Source organism: Danio rerio, chromosome 25, assembly GCF_049306965.1.
Source record: "Danio rerio strain Tuebingen ecotype United States chromosome 25, GRCz12tu, whole genome shotgun sequence".
In the NCBI taxonomy this organism is placed as follows: domain Eukaryota; kingdom Metazoa; phylum Chordata; class Actinopteri; order Cypriniformes; family Danionidae; genus Danio; species Danio rerio.
In genome coordinates, this window is record NC_133200.1 from 32,946,701 (window position 1) to 32,970,658 (window position 23,958).

The 23,958-nt window shown below is 36.4% G+C and overlaps 1 protein-coding gene across 1 annotated transcript in view; it reads left to right on the top strand.

Moving 5' to 3' along the window:
- The first annotated feature begins 9,923 nt into the window (after positions 1 to 9,923).
- The window catches only part of znf469 (zinc finger protein 469), a 480,146-nt gene continuing 466,111 nt past the window's right edge, over positions 9,924 to 23,958 (top strand). The window contains exon 1 of the mRNA XM_073943275.1: positions 9,924 to 10,122. The gene's annotated coding sequence lies outside the window, so the exon portion shown is untranslated. The remainder of the gene's footprint in view (positions 10,123 to 23,958) is intronic.

Genomic DNA, 23,958 nt, shown 5'->3' on the forward strand with positions numbered 1-23,958 from the left:
TAAATTGCAATATAATCAAATATGTTGGTTAATTACGGCTTTCTCTATTCTAGCAAGCCACGAGAACACATTTAGCACACAGTTCGCACACTTTAGTTTAGTTTTCCGGCAACGGCCCATATACTGCACAGAATTCAGAGCCAATCCGTTCCAAAAAAAAGCCATTATGCTCAAACATTATTGCAGATTAAGTGTCGGTGTTGATTTTGTACTGAGCCACTGAACGGTCATCGCTTGCATTGCGCTTTAATGATTGAAATCTAACGATTTGGATTGATTAGAAGCAAGGGGCGATGCTTTTAGTTGCTATGTTTCTTTTATATTTATATGATCTGCTTCAGTTGACCAGAACACCATAGTGAGAATCACTGAATTGTTTCTGGTGTCTTAGATAACCACATATTCTCTCTAGAGCCCCCCAAAAACTCCTACTCAGACCTCCTCGCCTCTATTGGGACCAAGTCCAACTCTCCCTTACTCTGTGTATTTAAAAAAACAAACACACATGGAATATCCCAGATCTTAACCGTCTGGACTTTTTAAGGTCACGGGGAAGCTACAAGATGCACTTTGTGAGTTGCGAACTCATCCTCTCCCGCTTCTGTTGCTTTTCGTAATACAGTTTGCATCATTAGGGCTGGGCTGAGGATAATACAAAACGTTTTTCCCACGCACGCTGTAGCATAATGGTGTATTTTGGATGGCGCACAGCAAGCGACTAGCATCAATGCTGATAAAAACATATCTGTTTCCTTTTGTTTTCCTTTAGTCTCAAAATCTCCAATTACCCGTCTTCTGTAAGCCATCCATCTATTACTCTTAAAGAAACATTACTCTTTTTTGGGAAATAGAGCTCTCCTAGAGTTAAACAGTTGAGTTTTACCAATTTTGAATCCATTCAGACGATCTCCGGGTCTGGTTGGACCACTTTTAGCTTAGCTTAGCTTAGCATAGATCTTTGATTCGGATTAGACCGTTAGCATCTCCCTCAAAAAAGGGGCACAATGATATTATGAAGCGCTGTTATGTGATGTTACATTGTCAGGTTCTGCATTATATCATTGCACCTGCTGCAGCCATGGTACTGCAGCAAAGGTCCTTGATTCTTACGCCGGAATGAAAGTATAGTTCCTGTTATTATTGACCTGGAAAATAACAACTTTACATTTTACATTTGTCTTAGTGCATGATTTAACTAAAGAAGAGTCTGGTTTAAATTATCAAAATTATTTTTAAGATGCTAATGGTCTAATCTGAATCAATGATTTATGCTAAGCTAAGCTAAAAGTGCTCCCACATGACTTGCATATCGGCTAAATGCATTCGAAAAATGGCAACTAGGGGAGTTTCCAAAAAAAGCGGAGTGTTTCTTTAAGAAATCCATCGCTTACATCATCGTTTCCCCCGGTTTCTGTTTTTCTCACTTGTTCTCATCCTCCCACTCGTTTCTAGGGTCATGTCTGGTGATTTTTTATTTATTTTTGCTTCTTTGTTACCAGTCTGTTTTGGTCTTGTCAAAGCTTGGATTGCAGAGTCTCCATAGCCCTCCTGAAATCCAACTCTGACTCCCTTTTCTCTAATAAGACCGAGACGGCATCTCCCCCATTTCAGAAGATGGATGAAAAACCCCAGAATGTAAGAACGTAAGTCCTACAGGCTTTAGATTTAGACTGGGATTGTTGTTATAGTGAAAAATTGGGTTCGTACTTTCTGCTTTCATACCCTCATCATATTTGTCTTCACGCTTCACGCCAAATATTATGACCAAAGAAGTGAATATCATTGATCATTGATCAGGCCATGTATTAAACATGCTGTATGTAATGCTATTCTAATTAAGTCACTTATCACTAAAACTTGACAAAATTCTTGTCGCCTTTCCAAATTTTAGGAACCACAAAAAATATCTTGACTTCTAGTTGATCAATCGGTATCAAAAGTGGCTGACATGAAAGGCAAAGGCCTCGAGATTACGCTTATTTTACCAAAATAAAATATGATCATGTCTTAATTTTAAATTATTGAATGAGGACAGTAAAATCTGGCTTTGCTTAGACAAAAGTCTTATCACTTAACAGAAATAATGTACGGTATAAAATATAAAGTCATGCTGCAATGGGAAAAGTTAATATTGTGTAAGACTCCCATGAGCCTAAATGACTGCATCTATACATCTCTGCAATGATTCAAATCACTTATTAACGAAGTCATCCGGAATGGCAAAGAAAGCATTTGCGCAGAACTCTCAGAGTTCATCAAGATTGCTTAATCTTGATCAGTGGTATGTTTAAATCTGTGTATGTTTGAGAGATAGAGCCAACTTAAGACAAAAGTTTAAAAAACAAATAAGATCTGGCTACTTTACAGGTAAGTAATTAGCTGAAGTTAGCTGATGGCTACTTGTACAAATATTATAAGTAAATTCAACACAACTGTGATAATCATTGTGATGACAGTTTAAGACAAACGGGTAAGCAAAGCTGTGGCAACCGTCATGGAAAAAATTCAAACACAAAATGCGTTTTGATGATACAAGAAAACTGAGAAAAACTAACTTGATTGGGTTTTTGAATGCTCCATAAACATTTCAGAGGCAGTGTGTAAATGTGATGAACACAATGTAAGTGTGGAGGTGTAAATGTATTGTATAATTGCTGTTTATCATATCAGTAACAACAGTGAAAGAAAAATACGAACATTTGCCAAAATTCAATCAAAAATTTTGATCAGATTGTCAAAACATCCCTCAAAATGCTTTCTATTGATGTGAGAAATGGATTCAATTGTACACAATCCAGATTTTTTGATGATGAATGAAAGTTTCAAAGGCAGTGTGTAAATGTGATGAACAATGTGAGTGCAGTGGTGCAAACGTAAAATTGCTGTTTATAATATCGGTAACATCAGTAAAAGAAAAATACTAAAACTTACCAAAATTCAACCACAAATTTTGATTAAATTGTTAAAACACCTCTTAAAATGCTTTCTATTGATGTGAATAATGCATCAAATTGTATCCGATTCAATGTTTTTGATGATGAATGAAAGTTTCGAAGGCAGAGTGTAAATATGATTAACACAATGTAAGTGCAGTGGTGCAAACGAGTTATTGCTGTTTGTCACATCGGTAACAAACGTGAACGAGAAATATGGAACTTACCAATCTTCGAACACTCTGGACCCTGTCATACACCCGGTGCAATAAGGCTTTCTGTGACGTGTTGCTATTTTCAGACCATAATTTTCCCGTTTTCTGTCACGTTGTTTAAATAGCAAATCCATTTGTGTCACTTTGTGGACTCCTGGGTGTTTCGGTCAAGATGAGAGGCGTGTTAGGGCTCATTGTTGGCATGTTGCTATTTTGAGGAACTAAAATACAATGCGAAATAGACCAGCTGAAAGCAGGTCTAAAGTCCAGCGCAGAGCGCGTTAGTTGTGCGCCTCCCTCACACATTGCTTAAAACACACAGGATGTACAGCGATATACAAATATCTTTACAAATGAAAAACAATTAAAGGAATAAAATATTATAAAAAAATATTATTTTCCACATGAATATAAAAACCACTGCCCTCATGCCTCTATCTCTAAATTTGCATTTGTATAATGTTATTATTAGTAGTAGTTTTATTTATTATACGCATATTTATATTTGTTTTAATAAAACAAGCTTAGATTTGTCCACCTGTCAGGTTTTGGACCATATGGGGCACAGCATGTGTATTTGGATATAACCCAGTTTTTTGACCACACTTCGTTATTATTGTTCATTTATTTGTTTGCTGGAAATTAAAACTGAATTTAGAAATAATTTTGAAACAAATCTTTGCGCTTCATAAACTAAATTAATTATGTTGGCTGATGGATATCTGTGCATACAAAAAGTTTCCTTATCCAATAAAGAGGGGGAAAGTGAGAGTAAATAATGAGGAGGCTCATTCTCTCGGACTGCAGATGGTCTGTTTAACTGTTTACTCGCTAGTAAAGCGTTCAGTTTTTCTACTTACAAAGTACGCCATGAAAATAGCAAATGCGCCATGGCGCAACGCAACTGACTCTTAAAGGGAATGGGAGATGAGACTCTGATTGGTTTATTCTTAAAACACACCTATAGCTCATTAAGAGAATGAGCTCAACCCTGTTAGACCATGCGCTACGGCGCAAAGCGGATTTTCCGTCCTTAAAATAGCAAAAGTGAATTCTGACATGCCCTTAGTGCTTTTGCGCCCTGCGCTTTGGACTTTGCGCCTGGATCATTAAAATAGAGTGCATTGTCTTCAATTACCTTGTCATTTAGGAGACACTTTTGTCCAAAGTGACTTACAAATGTGGAGACAGTCAGCAATAAAGAGGCAATAAACAGCAGAAATGTGAATTAATTGTCAAATTTACTTGCCACACAATTTGATTTAATTGTCAAAACCTGTCAAAACATTTTCTACTGATGCTAAAAACTAAAAAAATCCAACAGATTTTTAAAATGATGGATAAACGTTTCCAAGGCAGAGTGTAAATGTGATTAACACAATGTGAGTGTGGGGCTGCAAACCTATAATTGTTGTTTATCACATCGGTAACAACGTGAAATAAAAATATGGAAACTTGCCAATTTTCAAACACAAAATTTTAGTTATCGTTAAAACATCTCTCATAATGCGTTTAATTGATGCAGAAAAACTGAAATAGAAAATCAAGTCCGAAGCCATGGTGCTCCACTGAATGAAGGTGGTTTGGTCTCATTTGGAGGAAAGTACTTACCCCAGGTGGAGGAGGTCAAGTATCTTTAGCTTTTGTTCATGAGTGAGTTAAGGATGGAACGTGAGATTGACAGGCGGATTGGTGCAGCGGCAGCAGTAATGCGATCAATGTACTAGTGCGTTGTGGTAAAGAAGGAGCTGAGCCCAAATGCAAAGCTCTCAATTTACCAGTCAATCTACATTTCTACTCTCACCTATGGTCATGAGCTTTGGATCATGATGAAAAGGACAAGATCTCGGATACAAGTGGCTGAAAATAGGTTTCCTTCGCCATTTGGCAGGGTGCACCCTTATAGATAGATTGAGGAGCTCTGTCACCCGGGAGGAGCTCGGAGTGGAGCTGCTGCTCCTCCACATCGAGAGAAGTCAGCTGAAGTGGCTCCGGTCTTTGTTTCAGATGCCTCCTGGACATTACCTAGAGAGGTGTTCACGCTGGAGGGACTATGTCTCTCAGCTGGCCTGAGAACCCCTCTGGATCCCCCCAGAGGAGCTGGAGGAAGTGTCTAGGGAAAGGGAAGTCTGGGGTTCTCTCCTGAGACTGCTTATCCCTTGACCCAGCCACGGAAAAGCGTAAGAAAATAAATGAATGAATTAAGGAATGAATGAAAGTTTCAGAGGCAGTGTGTAAATGTGATTAACACATGTAAGTGCTAAAGTGCAAGAATATAATCGCTGTTTATCACATCGGTAACAACGGATAAATAAAAATGTGAAAACTTGCCAAAATTCAATCACAAACTTTTATTTAAATGTCAAAACATCTTTTAGGTTGCTTTCTATTGATGCGAGAGAGAAAAAAAAAATCAAACCTGATCCAAAGTTTTAAACAGCAGATAAAAGTTTCAGAGGCAGTGTGTAAATGTGAACTCGTTTATTTTATTATTATTTTTTTTAACATGCAAACATTTCCGATGTAAATTACCAACCTTATCTGACGAGGAAACGTAACCATTTTAAGTAAACGTAACTATTTTTTATCAAATTCGTATGAGTTCTGTCGTCTGGATATATATGATTTTTAAAAATAAGGTGTGGCACCAAACCATCATTGGGGATGAGCAAATCATACTAAATTGCACGAATGAGATTGTACGAATTCATACGAATTAACCACTAAATCAAAAAGTTATGAATTGCCATGAGATATCATTGAAAATTACGGACTATGTGCACAATGATCTTACAATGAATTACCAAAATAAAGTACATTTTGGTTTTGTGCAGACTTTAAGTTTGCCCAAAACATATTCCTGATGTACTACCATACTCCTTTACAGAAACGCATAACAGAATTCAGAAGGGACGGCCCAACAGAAGTGAACCCTTAACAGACAACGTGTACTGTACAACATGTTATCTCTGCTGACCTGACCTTTACATCCATTCATATTTTTTTATTTATCTATGCTTTATCTAACGCAGAGCAATGATTCCTCAAGTCAAAACACGAAAGTGGTCAGTCTCCCCAAAAAATTCCCCACTTGTTGATCTGATAAGTGTCTGGCAGGAGTACAGCGAACAGGAGAACAGGTCAGATTTTAAGCCCCTGATGTCCCGCAGTGGCGTATTTTATGTTTTCCTCTCCATGGCTCTGTATGATTGGCCTAAACTTGTGTTTTTCTGCGTCTGACATGAAAGTTGATTTTATTTTTTCTGAAACTTCTTAGCTGAATGCAGAGTTACGTGCTCGCAATCGTGACCTACATGCCATTTCTCAATCCATTTATCACATTATCTTTTAATAAGATTACACCTAATGCTGAAAAAAGTGATTAATGGTCATAAAGTAATAACGCCGATCCAAAAAAACATTACATCATTTTGACACCAACAAACACTCCCGACTGTGCCGAAAGACTCTACTGATACTTCTCCAATTTTTCTTCTTCTTTTATTTTTAGTATTTAATTATGATTATTGATCTTAATGTATCAAGTTTTTTTTTTACACAATATGTTAATATTATAATACTGAACAATGCAATATCAGAATTCTCATGCATGCTGTTAGACATCACACAAAAAAAGAACTAAATTTTCCAACATCTTAGTTGTTACTACTGTAAAAAATGCTTCGTTCCACACCAGGGGCGCCCGCACGATTTTCTTCAAAGGTACGCACATATCCAGCACCACCCCGCTCCATCATCCCTTATTTTTATTTCAATCTCAAAAGAACACTGCTTGCTGTCAAAGGCTACATTATTTAAGGGCATTGCTGCGAGTGAGACAAAGAAAATGAACACATTGTATCTTAATTAAAAAAAAAAAAAATGTTGGTCAGTTATCTTCTAGACTGGGGGTGTCAAACTCAATTCCTGGAGTGCCGAGGCCCTGCACAGTTTAGTTCCAACCCTGCTCCAACACACTTACCTGTAGGTTTCAAACAAGCCTGAAGGACTCAATTAGTTTGATCAGGTGTTTTTAATTAGGGTTGGAACTAAACTGTGCAGAGCTGCGGCCCTTTTGGAACTGAGTTTGACACCTGTGTTCTAGACAAACAAGAATAACAATAACATCTGACGTAACGTTCAGTCCCAAACTCTTTTGGAAGAGTGAGAGAACTCAGAAACTCATGAGAATGGAGATGTCTGCTTATTTGTGCCAGTCTGTCAGATAAAATTGTTTAAAACACATTGAATGGTAGCGGTTCCATGCGAGGAGGCTGCGCAGCCACAGGCTGGGCCTGGAGTGCCCCCTGCTTAGGTGCTGATGAAAGGTCTCATGAGCAATATGTGTCTCATTAGTTTTAGGCCCTTTGGCAAATGTTTTATTTAAGTTTAGCTGTTTTAAAGAGAGTTTATTCATTTTGAACCTTGTTTTAAACAATAGCTAACTGAATTGTGTTTTTTAGTGTGTGGAAAAATCGCCAGCAAAACTAAAGCCGTTAGATTTCTTTACCCATCTCCCACCATGCATGTACATACTTTAAAACACAAAAACGCACACCTTTGTTTTTTCTCATTCTGTCTTGCTTTATCAATATTTGGCAGTGTATACTGTTTAATAATCAATTTAAATGATCTAATAAATAAATAAGCAGCATTAATTTGCGCTCTCACATGGTAGGTACGCACAGTGCGCACACAGCCGTACGGCTGCAGGCGCCACTGTTCCTTACAATTGCTTCATGTTGTCAGAACACAAATTTATTAAGTTAACTTAATTGTTTTTACAAATTTAAGTGGATTAAACATAAAACAATTAAGTTGTCTTAAAAATGTTGTAATTGCGTCGTTTCAACTAATTTTAAATAAGTACTTTGAACAAGTAGCAAAATTATTATTATTTAGAGTGTATGTGCAGTTTGTCAGGTGTCTGCAAAGGTTAAAAAAAAAATAAAAAAGGTTTTTACAAAGAAATATACTTGCAGTTAGAGATGCTTCTGCATTTTGGACCTGATTTAGTAACATTTAAATATAAATTTAAAAAGTGCAATAATTCGCTGTCTACACTCCCCCAAAAATATTTTTGCTGCTTGTATAAACTACTTATTTAAAATAAGTTGAAACAGCTCAATTATTATGTTTTATTTATTTATTTATTTAATTGTATGTTCAGTCCACTTCAGTTTGTACAAGTGATTTATTTAACTTAATCAATTTGTGTTGGGAAAACAATAAAGGAATTGCGGGGAACCGAGCATTTTTCAGTGTATGAATGCAAGGGCTGTATTCTATTTCAGAAAACTGAGTTAATACTGTCTGTGGGTTAAGGATAGAAATTGGATTCCATCCAATTTAAAAACATTGCAAAAAATGAATGCGTTCAATTGTTTTTCTATGCCAACAACAACAACAACAATAACATGTAAAAAAGGGTTTGGATGAAAAAAAAACGTATCTACCATATTTAAATCAAGATCAATTTGAAGACATAATAAAAGATGACAATGCTGCTCCAAAATAATTAACTGTCATTTTAAATCTATACTGCTCCACTATCCTGCAAACCACTAGGTTTTATTAAACCACTGCACGATTGTTTATCAGTTTAAAATTTAGTATGAGAACTATTATTTCATATATTTTTAAGCAGACAGACAGACAGACAGACAGACAGACAGACAGATAGACAAACATAGATAGATAGATAGATAGATAGATAGATAGATAGATAGATAGATATAGATAGATAGATAGATAGATAGACAGATAGATAGATAGATAGATAGATAGATAGATAGATAGATAGATAGATAGATAGATAGATAGATAGATAGATAGATAGATAGATAGATAGATAGATAGATAGATAGATAGATAGATAGTAAATTTTGTTTTAATTTTAAATGGATAAAATTATATTGCTTTGTGATCCTTAATTTTATTACTTTTATTAAGATGTATTGATTCTTGTTACAAGATTATCGTTGTTATATATTACTATTGTTACACTAAATTATGTTAATTGTTTATTTAATGTTAATTCATTAATGGTAATTCATTTCATGGTAAAACCTTATTTAAGTCCTCGTTTGCTTTTGGATTAGAGAAAACGTTAAACAGTCCACATTTTAATGACAAAAACTGTATAACAATTTTCTTTGACGCTTGCAAACTCCTTTGTGACATTTTGAATTCACAGAAAAAAAAGTTTAAACAGTTTTCATGACTAAATCTCTTTTAATTAATTATGAAATCCCAGTATTATTTAATTTGTCAGTTTTTTTTTTCAGATTCTAAATCTGTTAAAATTGAATACTTCTAAATTTAATCAGTTTAAAGATATGAATATGGTATAAATATATGTAAGTTAGCTGTATTAAAAAAAAAACAAATCCAATTAGTTAAATTCTATGAGATTGGTTCACTTAATATTCACTTAATATATATATAATATACACAATAGATGAATTAATAAAAAGCATTTAAAACACATTGGATGTATTTATATTATTATATCAATCTTGTTCTTATTGGTTTTATTCATAAATACAAATCACATAAAGTTTGTAAGTTCATCGTTATGTTGTATTATATAACCCAAATTAGAACTAAATATACATGATTCTTGCTTGTTAGGCCTAAATATTTTAAGTGTACTTAAATAAGCTCATCTTTATTTTATTAGCAACTTAAACTGGTACTTTTTGAGACCAATATTTTATTTATATTTGCCTATGTAATCATACTTTTAGACATTTGGAGTGTTGTCCGTCAGTGTGGTAGTGGTGAGGTAGAGGTTAACTGGCTCACGCGCTGCGGTGGTTGGGCAGGCGCGGGGCTGCTGCGCTCTGACGCGGTGATGGAGAGCTCAGAGACCCGCTGCTACTCCGACAGGATCCCGCGGCCCCGGCCGGTGCTTTCCTGCGGCTTCCAGCGCTCTTCCGTCCGCTTTTCACCGCCGAGACGGTGAATGACCGGTGAGTCCCGCTGTTTCTGTTGCCATATACAGCGCATGACAGACCCAGTGAAACACGTCACGAAAACGTAAAGCGCGCGAAGTGACGTGTAGAAGCTATATGATAATCTGACAGGTTCATTGAGCAGCTTCCATTACCATTTCTCCAAGGAGTTAAGAAAGTTATACAAGAATGAAGATGAGCGAGTTAAACTGTCTGTAAACACAAAGTTATCATGGTTACCGTTTGTCTGGGCACTTCAGTTTTTTTGGTTTTAGATGACATACATATCTTAAATCTATAAAGGTTTAATTCGTTTTTATGATTTTACAGTAGGCTAGTAAGGACACATGCTAATGGTAAATGTTTGTTAAATCAGTTCGACTTTTTAAGATGCAAGCACACAGTTTGTTTGGTCTTTTGGCATCACACTAAAGACTTCTTGAAATCACACTTAAAGCATTTTTATTTTCTTACACAACCATCAACAGAGTGCAGCAATGCATTTCCCCCTTAGAGGAACATTAAGACTACATTTTTTAATCTCCAGTAGAAGTTTTGTTAATATTGTAGACAAAAAATAAAAGTTATCTGTAACGATTTAGCACACTATATTTCTGTGTAAAAAATGTCACAAAGGGGTTCCCAAGCATTAAACAAAAGTGTAATATTAGTTCTGGAACATAATAATTCTAATAATAAAAATAATTATTATTTATTTTGCTCTATCTATCTATCTATCTATCTATCTATCTATCTATCTATCTATCTATCTATCTATCTATCTATCTATCTATCTATCTATCTATCTATCTATGGATCGATCGATCGATCGATCGGTCTGTCAGTCTGTCTGTCTGTCTGTCTGTCTGTATATATGTATGTATATATATATATATATATATATATATATATATATATATATATATATATATATATATATATATATATATATATATATATATATATGTATGTATATATATGTGTGTTATGTTTTGTTCAAATGCTGAAAAATGCGTTGCCTGTATTTACTGAGAGATAAAAATAGTCAATTATACTGAATACTTTGTGTGTGTGTGTGTGTGTGTGTGTGTGTGTGTGTGTGTGTCTCAACAATTACATAATTAAATGTTCATTTATCATAATATTAAACATTTTATTAAATTGTTGCGTCATTAGAAAAATACATGTGTCAATTTCACATAATACATGGTATACAGTTCTATGTTATATGAGTAAAAAAATAAAATATTATTATTTGACGATTTAATTATTACAATAGGCACAATAAAATGAACCATAACATAAATAAGTTAAACTGTTTTTTTTTCTTTAACTTTTTGTCAAATTTTAATACATTTTAAAATATTAAAAATGTTAATATACATTTCGGAAATCAAATTTGAATCATTTGAATTGCTGCTGATAACAACTACAGTTGTTATTAATGCAAATAAAAATAATGTATGGTGTCGTCAATTGTAAAAACTAATAATAATCATTATGTAAAATACACAACACTCACATAGACAATAATATTTTTTTCAATTTAAAAACAATTATTTAAAAATTTATTCATGTGGGAATAAACCAGAATCCCGCGAACCAGTGGTACTTATCAATTGTAACTAATCATTTTTTAAAATATTAAACAATTGATTAGAAGTTTGTGTATGTGTAGAAAAAAACAGACGTGTAGAAAAGCATATTATTTGTCAAACTGTTAAGGATTTCCTTTACAATCTACAGTAACTTACCGTAAATCAATTACAACAGAAATACCGTATTTACATTTACAGGACCATTAATCTTGCTGTAAATGTATTTGCCGAATATTATGTGCATCTTTACTGTAGAATATACAGTAATTTTCACAATGCAGTTTTAAAATACAGTAAGATACCGCATAACTGTCCTACAGTCAAATTCAGCTCATATTAGAGGTAAACACTGTGTAGTTTACAAAATTTGTTAACAGTGTATGTTTCTCTCCATTTTGTAGTGTGAATAAATTGATATTAAACAGTTTTTGGCACTTTTAAGTTGAACTAATGCTGGGGGTTTCAACAGATGGCAAATCAAAAACACTTAAAGAAATGGGGCTAAAAGTGTTTCCTTGGCACATAATCACACACAACTTTAATATGGCACCTGTATATTAGCAATATCACAACAGTAGCAGTGCGATATGGTTGTATATCGGCACTGGTGGGAGGCGTGCGTTGCTGCCAAGTGCCTTAGTGCCCCCACCAGTGCTGATATACAACCATATCGCACTGCTATGAGTGTGATATTGCGTTTATACAACAGTCTGACAACATAATTGTGTATATAAAAACAAAATCAAACATGGAGAGTCTCAAAAACCCTTTTGTATGAGGAACTACTTTCTTCCGCGTTGGATTCAAATCATAAGCTGACAGTTAAACAGCTGAGCAAGCATCTTTTAAACTTTAGATCTGTAGTGTCTGCTTTTTGCTGGCTATATGTAGGTGGAGTAATACACAAAGGGTACAGAGGCTGTACAGGTGCTGATATTACTTAAATATATCACGGCAATCAGCCAATCAGATTCGAGAACCAGACAGAACTGTTGTATAAAGTGATAAATAGCATAAACTCTGAGCTCACTGCAGGTTTGTCTTTGAATGTTTAGTTTGCATCTATGGATAAACAAGTTAGATTTTCTTCACTTGTACTTTCTGTGCTCTACTGGTTGTGTGGGAAATGGCTGGTATTTGTCCATTATGAAAGTGTTTTATTGCTTTTGTCTACGGAACAAACTGTCAAGCATGGTGTCCACATGCAGCCTTCAGAAAATTGTTTCCCCAAAGTACACAGCATCAACAATTAATTACACCCTCCTCCTAATAAGCACCATTTTGTGTTTAAAAGTCCAGCCAAAACATCAGGTCTGGTTGAGTGGGTGGATGAAAGCTGGTGATGGCGATGCTTAGAAACTTACAATCCGACCTAAATGAACCCATAATGACTGGGACTTTCCCAAAGCTGCGATCAACAGAATGTCTTGCAGTTTGCCATTTTTACCAGACCAACAGTGTGTCTGAATTTGTGTAATTGTGATGAGTAAGTACTACATTTAAATCTCAACTTATCCATAGCTGTTCTATATAGACAAAATAATGTCCTATATGTAATATGAATGGAATTCAGACATACGTAACGCATCTGCCATGTTATCAATCACCTCTTTCAAACATACCATCTTTACTGGTAAATTACCACCTAGAGATCATGTGTAAAGATCAACTGAAGCTTTTCAAAATTAACAACAACAGTTGACATTAAAGGGGTGGTCCAAAGTGTTTTTAAAGGCTTGGTTGTGTTTATAAGATGCAAAGCAACGTGTGCTCATGCTTCATTTGTAGATAATCAGATTGCTTTTTTTTTCATATACTTTACAGTCCCTGACAAAAGACTCGTCGCTCATCTATTTTGTAAAAACAGCTGCTATTAACCTGATTTTTAACCAATTGGTGTTAAAAATAGCTCACATGAAAAGCTAAAACCCTCCAAAATGATGTTTAATGCACTGAAATAAATTAGTTTCCCTGAAAAAAAATCATTTAATCAAGACAGAAAAGTCAAATTGTGGCAAAACAAATGTTCTGTAGCCTCTACAGAAAGTGAACAAATGTACTGCAAATATGAAAATAGGTCAGCAAATTAAGTAGTGGTGCTGAGAAATCCAAATTTAATATCTTGTATGACTTTCATGAGCTTAAAGAGCTGCATCCATGCGGTTTGGCAAGGATTCATACAACTTGATGAAGTCATCAGGATTGACGAAGAAAGCAGTCTTGCAGGACTGTTCATCAAGATTCCTTGGTTTCATTTTCCATGCTTCCTCTTTTTTTTATCCTACCCCACATATTCTCAGTGATGTTCATGTCTGGTGACTGGGCTGGCCAATCCTGGAGCAACTTGATCTTCTTCTTGAGGAACTTCAGTGTGGAAATGGAAGTATGCAATGGAGCACCATTCTGCTGTAGAATTTGGCCTCTATTATGGTTGGGAATATAAGAGGTAGCTAAGATTTCCTGGTATTTTAGACTATTGATGTTGCCATCCACTCTGCAGATCTCTCGCACTCCTCCATATTAGATGTAACCCCAGACCATGATTTTTCCGCCACCAAACTTCACTGTTTTCTGGGTGAATCTCGGATCTATGCGGTCTCCAGTAGGTCTCCTGCAATATTTGCTGCTACTTTGGTGTAATTCAGCAGAAGATTCATCTGAAAAATCCACCTTCTGCCACTTTTCCAGTGTCCATCCATTTAGCAGTTTGTGGACCTTTGCAAATGTCACACGGTTTTTAAGTTGTCTTTTGTTTGCACCGATTTGGCTATGGAGGCCATTTCGAGACAGAATCCGACAAACTGTTCTGGTTGACACTGGGACTTCAGGTGACCAGGTCTTGTGGAGCTCTGTGGCAGTGGAGAATTGGCTGGCCTTGGATTTTCGAGCCAACAAACAGCGGGGTCAGCCTGACCTGGGGTTTGTCAAAAATTTCTCCAGTCTCTTTAGATCTTTTTTTATTCTCTGTTCTTAAAGGCTGATTTATACTTCTGCGTCAAACGCCGGCGTATGCTACGGCGCTGACGCGTAGCCCTTCGCTGTGGCCATCGGCGTCGCTGATGTGCACCTCTCAAAAAATGTAACTACACGTCGCAACGACGCGTAGCGCAAGCTCTGTGATTGGTTGGCTTGGTAGCGCTGACGAGTTTGGGCAGGACTGAGAGCCGCGTGAATGGTACAAGCCTGATGGAGCAATTGTTTACAAGTGTGGAGTCCCGTAAAGGTGTTTTGTGTTAACCTCATAGTTAAAGTTGTTGGACGTCCGCCGGTTCCTCCCTCAAAATGAGCAAGTTTGAGCCACTTGTACATCCCGGAAGTGTTCAGGAAAAGCAAAACAGCAGCGAAGAAACTCGACACAGAGGAACATTAACACCTCACTGCCAACTAGCATTTCGGAAGTGTTAATGAAGATCAACAGAGACAACGCGCAGAAGTATAAATGCACAGCTACGCGCGTTGCATGCGCCGTGGGTTACGCCGGTCACTTGACCCAGAAGTATAAACTAGGCTTAACGCTGAAACACTTTGAAGGTGTCTGCTACATCAGCAGTGGATCTGGTCTTGAGAACACTTTAGTTTCAGGGTGAATCTTAGGCATCTTTGCATAGGTCTTGTTGCAGTTGATGTGAAGGTCTAGTGTACTAAGGTTCTTTCTATACACACCTGAGACCTAATTGGTTCATTATTAGTCACAGGTGAAGCTCCTATGACAAGGCGACAGCACTTATTCATTCATTCATTTTCTTTTTGGCTTAGTCCTTTATTAATCCTGGGTCGCCACAGCAGAATGAACCGCCAACTTATCCAGCATGTTTTTACGCAGTGGATGCCCTTCCAGCTGCAATCCATACACACTCACACACATACACTACAGACGATTTAGCCCACCCAATTCACCTGTACCGCATGTCCGTACCGGAGCACCCGGAGGAAACCCACGCAAACGCAGGGAGAACATTCTAACTCCACACAGAAATGCCAACCGACCCAGCCGAGGCTCGAATCAGCGATCTTCTTGGCGACAGCACTACCTACTGCGCCACTGCGTCTTTGCAAAAATTGACTCAATGGGCTTTACCAAACAGGGACTATTAGAATACTTTTAGACAGTTTTATTTTTCACTAAAACATTATTTCAAAAGCTATTGGAATTAAAATGAGCCATTTCTCGTAAAAAAAAAATATATATATCTTGATTAGAAATATATTTCAGCGACACTTCAAGTCAATTTGTACTCAAGCGACAAGACTTTTGTCAGTGACTGTACTTTGATTATATACAGGTACTCTGCTAAAATGAAAACAACTGTTATATTTTACTAGTTCCTCCAAAAGGCTGCCTTCAAGAGGCTCTGATTGGTCAGCTAACATAATGTGCTGTGATTCGCGGATTGGCTCCATGACACCAGTAAATTGCAACACCTCCACAAGCACGCTTTGCCTCCTTTGATTCTACTCCGTAAATAGTGTCAATCACAGTAGCTGTTATCCCTATCTGTTTGAGCCTTAATCCGACAGAAAATGAAAAGGATGAACCTCATGCCTGCTCTCTAAAATAAAACCTGCCAAGTGTCTGTAACGAGTGAAAATAGGGCGGGGCTCCTTTAAAAGAGAATCACCATTTTATGCATGTGTGTGTGTATGAACAATCTATAGACGCATGTAACATGAGAACCACATATGTGCTGGGCTGATGTTTGTTTTTTGTTTTCTCTGAGAACGGGTGTGATGTGCTCTGATTTTCTGGTTCTGGTCAGAATTCTGACAGCAGCATTCTGGATGAGCTGCAATTGTCTGACTGTCTATTTGGGAAGGCCAGTGAGGAGTCCAATACAGTAATCCACCCTGCTGCTGATAAAAGCATGGACAAGTTCTCTTAGTCCTCACTGGAAACAAAGAATCTAATTCTTGCAATGTTTTTGAGATGATACTATGCTGATTTAGTTACTGCTTTGACATGACTACTGGAACTCAGATCTGACTCCAGAATCACATCAAGTTTCTTGACCTTATTTTTTGTTGTTTGACCCTTCAAGCCAAGGAACGCATTCACCTTGAGAGCCTTATCTCTGTTCCCAAATGCAATGACTTCAGTTTTCTCTTTGTTTAACTGAAGAAAGTTGAAGAAAGAATCAAGATGACATTGTGGAGAAGCTCTGCTTGAAGTTAAGCCATCTTTTTAAAGATTATGTAAAGGAAATGTTTATCTTAGAATCAGTTGATTATGCTATGGGAAATAACGGTAAAAAATATAACTGAAATTATTCTGGTATCTCAGGTATCCCATGCTATTTTTGTCATCTTTGTGTTGCCTCCTTTGAAAATGCTCAGGAAAACATTTTGTAATGTTTTTGTTAGCAATCGTTAAATTCACAGTTTGTTTTGATTGATAACACATCACATTGTCAGATGCGTTAGAGACACATTCATACTCAAACAATTTTCGCTGTTGATGAACCGAGCGAATATGCAGAATCATTAGATGGTGCTTAAGCCGTTTACACCTGCTCTTCTTGCGTAAATACACCAGAGGCTGCTGTTGACTGACGAACTGACCGACAGACTGACCGACCGACTGACTGACTGACTGACTAACCGACTGACCGAACAACCGATAGCTCCACCAACCCCCTTCCCTAAACCCAACCAATAGTTTTTTAAAAGCACCAACTGTCCAGCGCCCACCCACTTTCCTAAACCCAACTGACAGTGTTTTAAAAAGCAATTTAGAAATAGAAAACCCCGCTCGGCAGCCTGATTTTTACCACATTTTTAGATCTTACCACATTCTCACCCATTATTTATTTGTTTATTTTATATTTTTAGTTCTGTTTTGGTCTAACCTGCTTTCTGGAACCTTTCTACGCTGGACTCAAACCCCATTGTCACGGTCAACTCTGCTCTGTCTCAAGTTTTGGCATCTTTATGTTGCCTGCTTTGAAAATGCCAGGGAAAACAATTTGTGTTGTTTATGTTAGCGATCGCTAAATTCAATGTTTAATTAGATTGATTACACATCACATCGCCAGATGCATTTATTGAGACACACTCTTACTCAAAACAATTTTTTGCTGTCAATGAGCCAAGTGAATATGCAAAATCACTCTATGACATTAGATGGTGCTTAAGCCATTTACACCTGCTCTTCTTGCCTAAATCCACCATAGGCCGCTGTTGACTGACTGACTGACTGACCCAACCGATCAGAACCCAACCGTTTCAGAAAGCACCAGTTGATCAGCGATTACTCACTTCCCTAAACCCAACCGACAGTGTTTTGAAAAGCAACCCAGAAAAACAAAAGCCCTACTTGCAGCCTGATTTTTTACCACATTTTCAGATTTTACCACATTCTCACTCTGTTATTTACTCGCTTTGCTTGCTTTTTTTGGTCTTACCTGCTTTCTGGAACCATTCTGTGGCAGACTCGAACCCCATTGTCTCCATAATCTTTTGGATTGCAGAAAAACAAAATATCGCTATGCCAGAATTTTCCAATACCTATTTCTTTGCTTGAAACTCTGACAGTACAGTACAGAACAAGTCTTTTGGGATTATCTTGAACATTATTGGTCAGAGTTTCTAAATCTCTAAAATATGTTAGATTGTGAAATTAACACAAGTCAATGGCTTTGGATATATGTCAAGTCTCGAAGCATCTGTACTAAAAAAGTTCCTAGATCTTTTCTCAGAAGTTTCTTGGCATTTTTGTGCTGAGGTTTGAGCAGCTGCTCTCAAGATTTTCCCAGACCTGCCCTGAACCTCAGAGCTCCAGCAAGTCCTGTATTTAACACTTGCACTGTAACCAAAAGCATGTGGCATGTGTTCTGACTCACTCTACTCATTAGCTAAATTGTTTGGGTAAGAATTGTGCTGAAACACAAAAAGAGGCCTAATCTATCTTTCTTAAAATGGAATTAATCTCAAAAATGAGCATTCATTTGTTTAATAAATGTAGCTGTCAGTTCAAATTCAAATTTAAGTCAGTTGTGTTCATGGGCTCTATGCACAGCTAGTGTTTGTCAGCCAATGATGAACTTCCGATAAGAGCTTTATGGGACTGTTTTCAATTTCATAAGGTTTCTTTTACAGCATCGATGCTGTAATGTAATTCAAATATAATCAGTTAAATAGACTTAAGCATCCATTTGAAATTGTTAAAGCATAAAAAAGATATGAAAGACGGTTTAAACGCAGGTGTCGTCATTAGCAGCAGGCTAATGCAGAAATATCATTGAAAATAGTGGGATAAAAATTGATTTCCATATTTTAAAGACATAAATAAAATTAATGAAAAAATATAATTAATGCAGTGCTTCTAGTTTGTTCTATACCACTTTATATCATATCTCAGCCAGGCAATGAAGATTTTTAAGAAATCAAATCTTAAACGTGACGATTTTGTATGGGATTACAATTAACCGGAACTGACTGAGATTAAAAGTCTGTGTGCAGGTACCCCAATGAAGAGAGAATGGACTTTTAGGGCTTACGCCCCATTCACACGGGGCTTCAGCGTCAACACTTGAGATAGGGCGTGCTTGAAGTTGTGGCTAACGCAATCGTCATTGCAGCGTCAGCCAATTAAATTCAGTCAGCAATAGGCCACTGTCTAGCTGGTGTAATATATTACAGAGATCTGATTGGCTGACGCTTCCATCGGCACTTGAAAAGTAGCGCCTGACCCAACTTCTGCAGTGAGCAACGCCTCTGAAGCGGCACAGATGGATCCACAATGCAGTTCGGCAACGCCTGACGTCACCCATTCGAAGTGAATGGGAAGCATTGACCCTGATGCCCCGTGTGAACGGCCGTGTGAATTTTTTCATTAAATGAAAGATTAATTAACTAAAAGTTAAACAGTATATTGTTATAAAATATATTTATTTAAATTGATCATAAATGTTTACAAAAGCATGAAGCTTTAAATAAGCACAGTCTTGATAAGAAGTGATTTTTATTGAATATAAAAGTATTTTTAAATATTACCTTAACTTATTAGAGTAATTTATTAAGGTAATTTACTAATCTCAAAATGAAAGTCAGACTTTCAAAATAAAATTAGTAAATAATTTCAATATTTGCACAATACAGTTTACCGTTTTGAAAAACACATTTTAAACATAAAAAAAAAATTATTTAGTTGAACAACAAGATGTGTAAAAAAATGGTAGCTTAAAGTCGACTCTCATGTGGAGGATGAAATGACATGCATAGCTCATGTGTGATTTTTTTTACAGACTTCAACAGAGTTTAAAATCTTGACGGTTCTGTGGGTTTTGTTTATCCCAACTGATCTTTGTTTTGGATTTTCTATTGGATCCAAGTCAGGTGATTGGCTAGGCCATTCCACAGCTTGAGTTTCATTCTCTGAAAGCATTTAGTTTCCTTGGCTGTATTTTGGATCATTGTCATGATGAAATGTCCACTCTGGTTTCATCTTCATCGTCCTGGTAATGTAGATGTTGGACTGCAGCAGCTGATGTTAATTTACAGTGATAAAGGGCAGAGGGTTGCTGAAGAACTTCAGAGAGATTTCAGCTGCTGTCTGGGCTTTCACTGCCTTTCTACACCTCCCTTTCTTCATGTGTTAGGGTTAGTACTACTTTAGTAATACTTTTTCCTTGTGTCCTTTCATTTTATTACACATAACTAAATTTTGTAAACTGATTAGATTTGTTTTCTTTCCATATATGGATTTCAAATTTCAAGTCAACAGCAACTTTAAAAATATGTTTTCTGAAAAAAAATGGTGACGTGTTGAATACTTTCCCCCACTGTATATAAATATATTTGTGTTTTATATAAAACATGACATTTTGACAAACACGTGCAGCGAATTTCACAATATACGCATTAAACTAACAAAAGACACATTTAAACAGACCTTATCCCCCTGCAGGGTGGCATTGACTAAATCTGTATATCCTGCATTTTGCGTTCTGATGCATTTTAAAACACATAGAGACACTATAAAAGTTTTTCCAACCATATTAAACCAACATGAACACAAATCTGAGTTATGCTGGCCGCCGTGCAGACTGAATTTTTGAACCTGTTCCCCTTTTCTTTATCACAGACACGCACTCTTATTTGTCCCACTAATGTTTTGATTCATAAATTCATAAAATAACACAAGGCAGACACACAATCCTTTCCAAATGTCAAAAATAGCCCTATTCCCTGAACTCGTAATGGCCTTTTTGTAACAGAACAGAAAGAGATAAAGCTCAAGCCAACATCAATACAATTCCTCTCAAAACAAATAATCGCCAAATCTGCTCAAGATGAACGCGAGTGTGTAGAAGCAGTCAATCATACTTATTTCTAATCAAAGAGGTCACCTGGTGCTAGAAACGTTAGAAAGTTCATAGGTTTCACTCTCAGGGATCAAATATTCTGCCAAAAAAACAAAAAAATGTAATTGCTTCGGATAAAAGTCTCTGCCAGATACGTAAATGTAAATAAGGATTGTTTCGTGTGCTACCAGGTTTGATAGAAGTACAGCAGGGGTACCTTCAAATCTCTGTAAAACAGCACTTTTTTGCAGAAAACATTGAAGAGCTTTGGCTTAGTGCTGCTTCTGGAACTGAAGAAATGTTGGGATGAGAACAGTCGCCGGCTAACTGCGGTTTATTGATATGGCACCGGTCAAGATCAGACTTCATTGTTACTTATGGAAGAGTTCTGCTGATTTTTCCTGATAGCCTTGGGAGACATTTCTGAAAAACAGTTCCAATTGTGCTTATAACAGCTCTATTGTTTTGGGGTTTTTGATTGTCGATGTGACAGTATTGATAAAAAGCAAATTGGGGAATGAGTAACGGCAAACTTCAGTGCCAAAAGAAAGCGTGAAATCGCTGGACCTCCTCAAAACCAAAAGCACTGTGTAAACACACAAGGATAAGAGATATGGAATATTAGATGATATGTAAACGGATTACTGTCAAACTCTTGAAAGCATTCGTTCTGAAAAGACCCTGCCTGAGAATACATCTCTGTGTATGTCTGAGGATACTGTTACAGGACTAAATGCGGAAAAGTTTTTCGGGGTCAGTATATGACATTTTTAAAGTGATTCCCATTCCCACAGATCAACAAAAAGACTTAACAACGTATGTTTGTCTCTCACAACCAAAAGTAAGTTAGTCTCTCACAGCACATTACTAGTCAATTTCAAGTTTTTTTCGTGACATACACAGTCACACACCGAATGCTATGCAGTGAAATATTTATACAACTGCATGTGACCTTAAAAACCAGTTAAACTCCACAGATGCTGTGATGTCATCGACTTTCGCTTTAAGATTTGAAGGGCTAGCATTGCACCAGACCCCCTTAAGTGGTTTCGTTTGAAAGTGTACAATCTATATTTTATGCACATATGCATCACTTTGGTTTTTATTCTACTGTACAAAAGTTATTTACACTTAAATACACAGTATTTTGGATACCCAGGCTAGCTATTTTACATTGGGTAATTTTCATATTTTTCATATGACACATGTACAAGTTATAGCTCAAATGAAAGCTCTTGTCGGTGCTCATACGGTTCTAGCATTTTTACTGAATTATATTCACATATCAAACAGTTGCCGAATGAATCAGGGTGTTTCCATGTCGCAGAAGTGAAAACAATACATTTATGATCAATAAGCAGCCCCAGATAGCACAGACAGCTGTCATCTCTTACTTTATGCTGTGCGCATCAGGGACATTTCCCCTCTGTTTTTGAGGTGATATGCATAAGTAATCCTTTTATATGTCTGACGTGGTCCAAACACTTGTTCAATTATGAATTATGTTTGATCAAACAAAAGAATAGTGAAATATGAAAACAATGATTGGTCCCTGTGGCTTGTATAGCATCTCTCATCAGTTGGAATACAATAACTTTTGCATAGATTATGTTAGAGACATTTTTCTTTTTTTCTATGATTACACAGACATCTGCAGGAACCAACAAAATTAATTACAGCACGCTAGACCACACAGAGCCTAAAAGGTACACTTTCAAATTTGAGTTTATAAAAAAAAAGTGTCTCTTTGTTAGGTGTTTATTATAACACAGACAACATATACAGTTATTTTAAACACTTTCAATAGTGTTTTATGAAAATTCAAAGGGTTTTCTTTAAAATGATACCAAATTTTTGCATTCACACCTCTGCATGTGGATTTGGGAAGCTTTTAAATTTGGGTAGACAAAATCCAGGTGGAAATCCTAAAATAACAGCAGAGTTGATTACTTTCTCGCGCTAATCGAAATGCATCACGTGACTGTTCATTTACCACGCAAGCCCCCGCGAAAACCCGAGCCCAGCCCGACCCCATCTAAAATGAGAGAAAGTAAGCCCATCGGGTCCCATTGGGTTTTTTCGGGTTCGGGCAAAGATCTTCAACTCTAGTGTGTACATTATATATATAAACTATTTATTTTAAATATATATATAAACTTAACTAAACAAATATATACATAAACTTAACTATCCAAACAAACATATAAATCACAGAAGTGTTTTTTAGAAAGTGCCTGATGCACAAAGAGAAGAAAGAGTGTTGCTTCTGGTGGTTTATCAACCCCACTCACCTGCATGAGGCATACTCAGAACTACACAAAATATAACCAGCATGTGTGCGAATGTGCATAAAAGTCCATAAGTGTCTCCCATTAGTCTCCCATTTAATAAACATTCATTTATTAGCTTTTTTTTTGTTTTATTCTATCTCTCAAGCAAAAAAGAAATAAAAAGGGGGAAAAATCCAGCCATTAAGAACATGCTCAACTTAGAAATCTGTTTATCAGTATAAATGATATATAAATGACCTTTTAAATTGCATGCTTGGACAGATGAACATATTCTGACAAAAACCAGCTTCGGGTAACTGACCCTTGTTTTTTCGCAATCAAACACTGTTTAGCATAAAAATGCAAAACTGTAAACAAACACCTGCTAAATGGTCATTTTGGAAACTGTAACACAACTTTCATCCCCACTTGTGTTTTGGCAGGATTTGTGCAATGGTTATGTTGCAGCATTAGGCAAAATCTTGGCAATTTTATAACCTCCGATGATACTAGAATGCCAAGAAATGAACGATTTGATTACATATCAGTTGCTAAATGCTCGCTGTATCATGTCTGTTGGAAATACCGCTCTAATTCCATGGGAAAAAGGTTCTTTTTGTTTGTTGAATGCAGGAAGAACTCTCATTTGAACTTATTTCTTTGATCTTAAACTTCAACTGAGCTTGG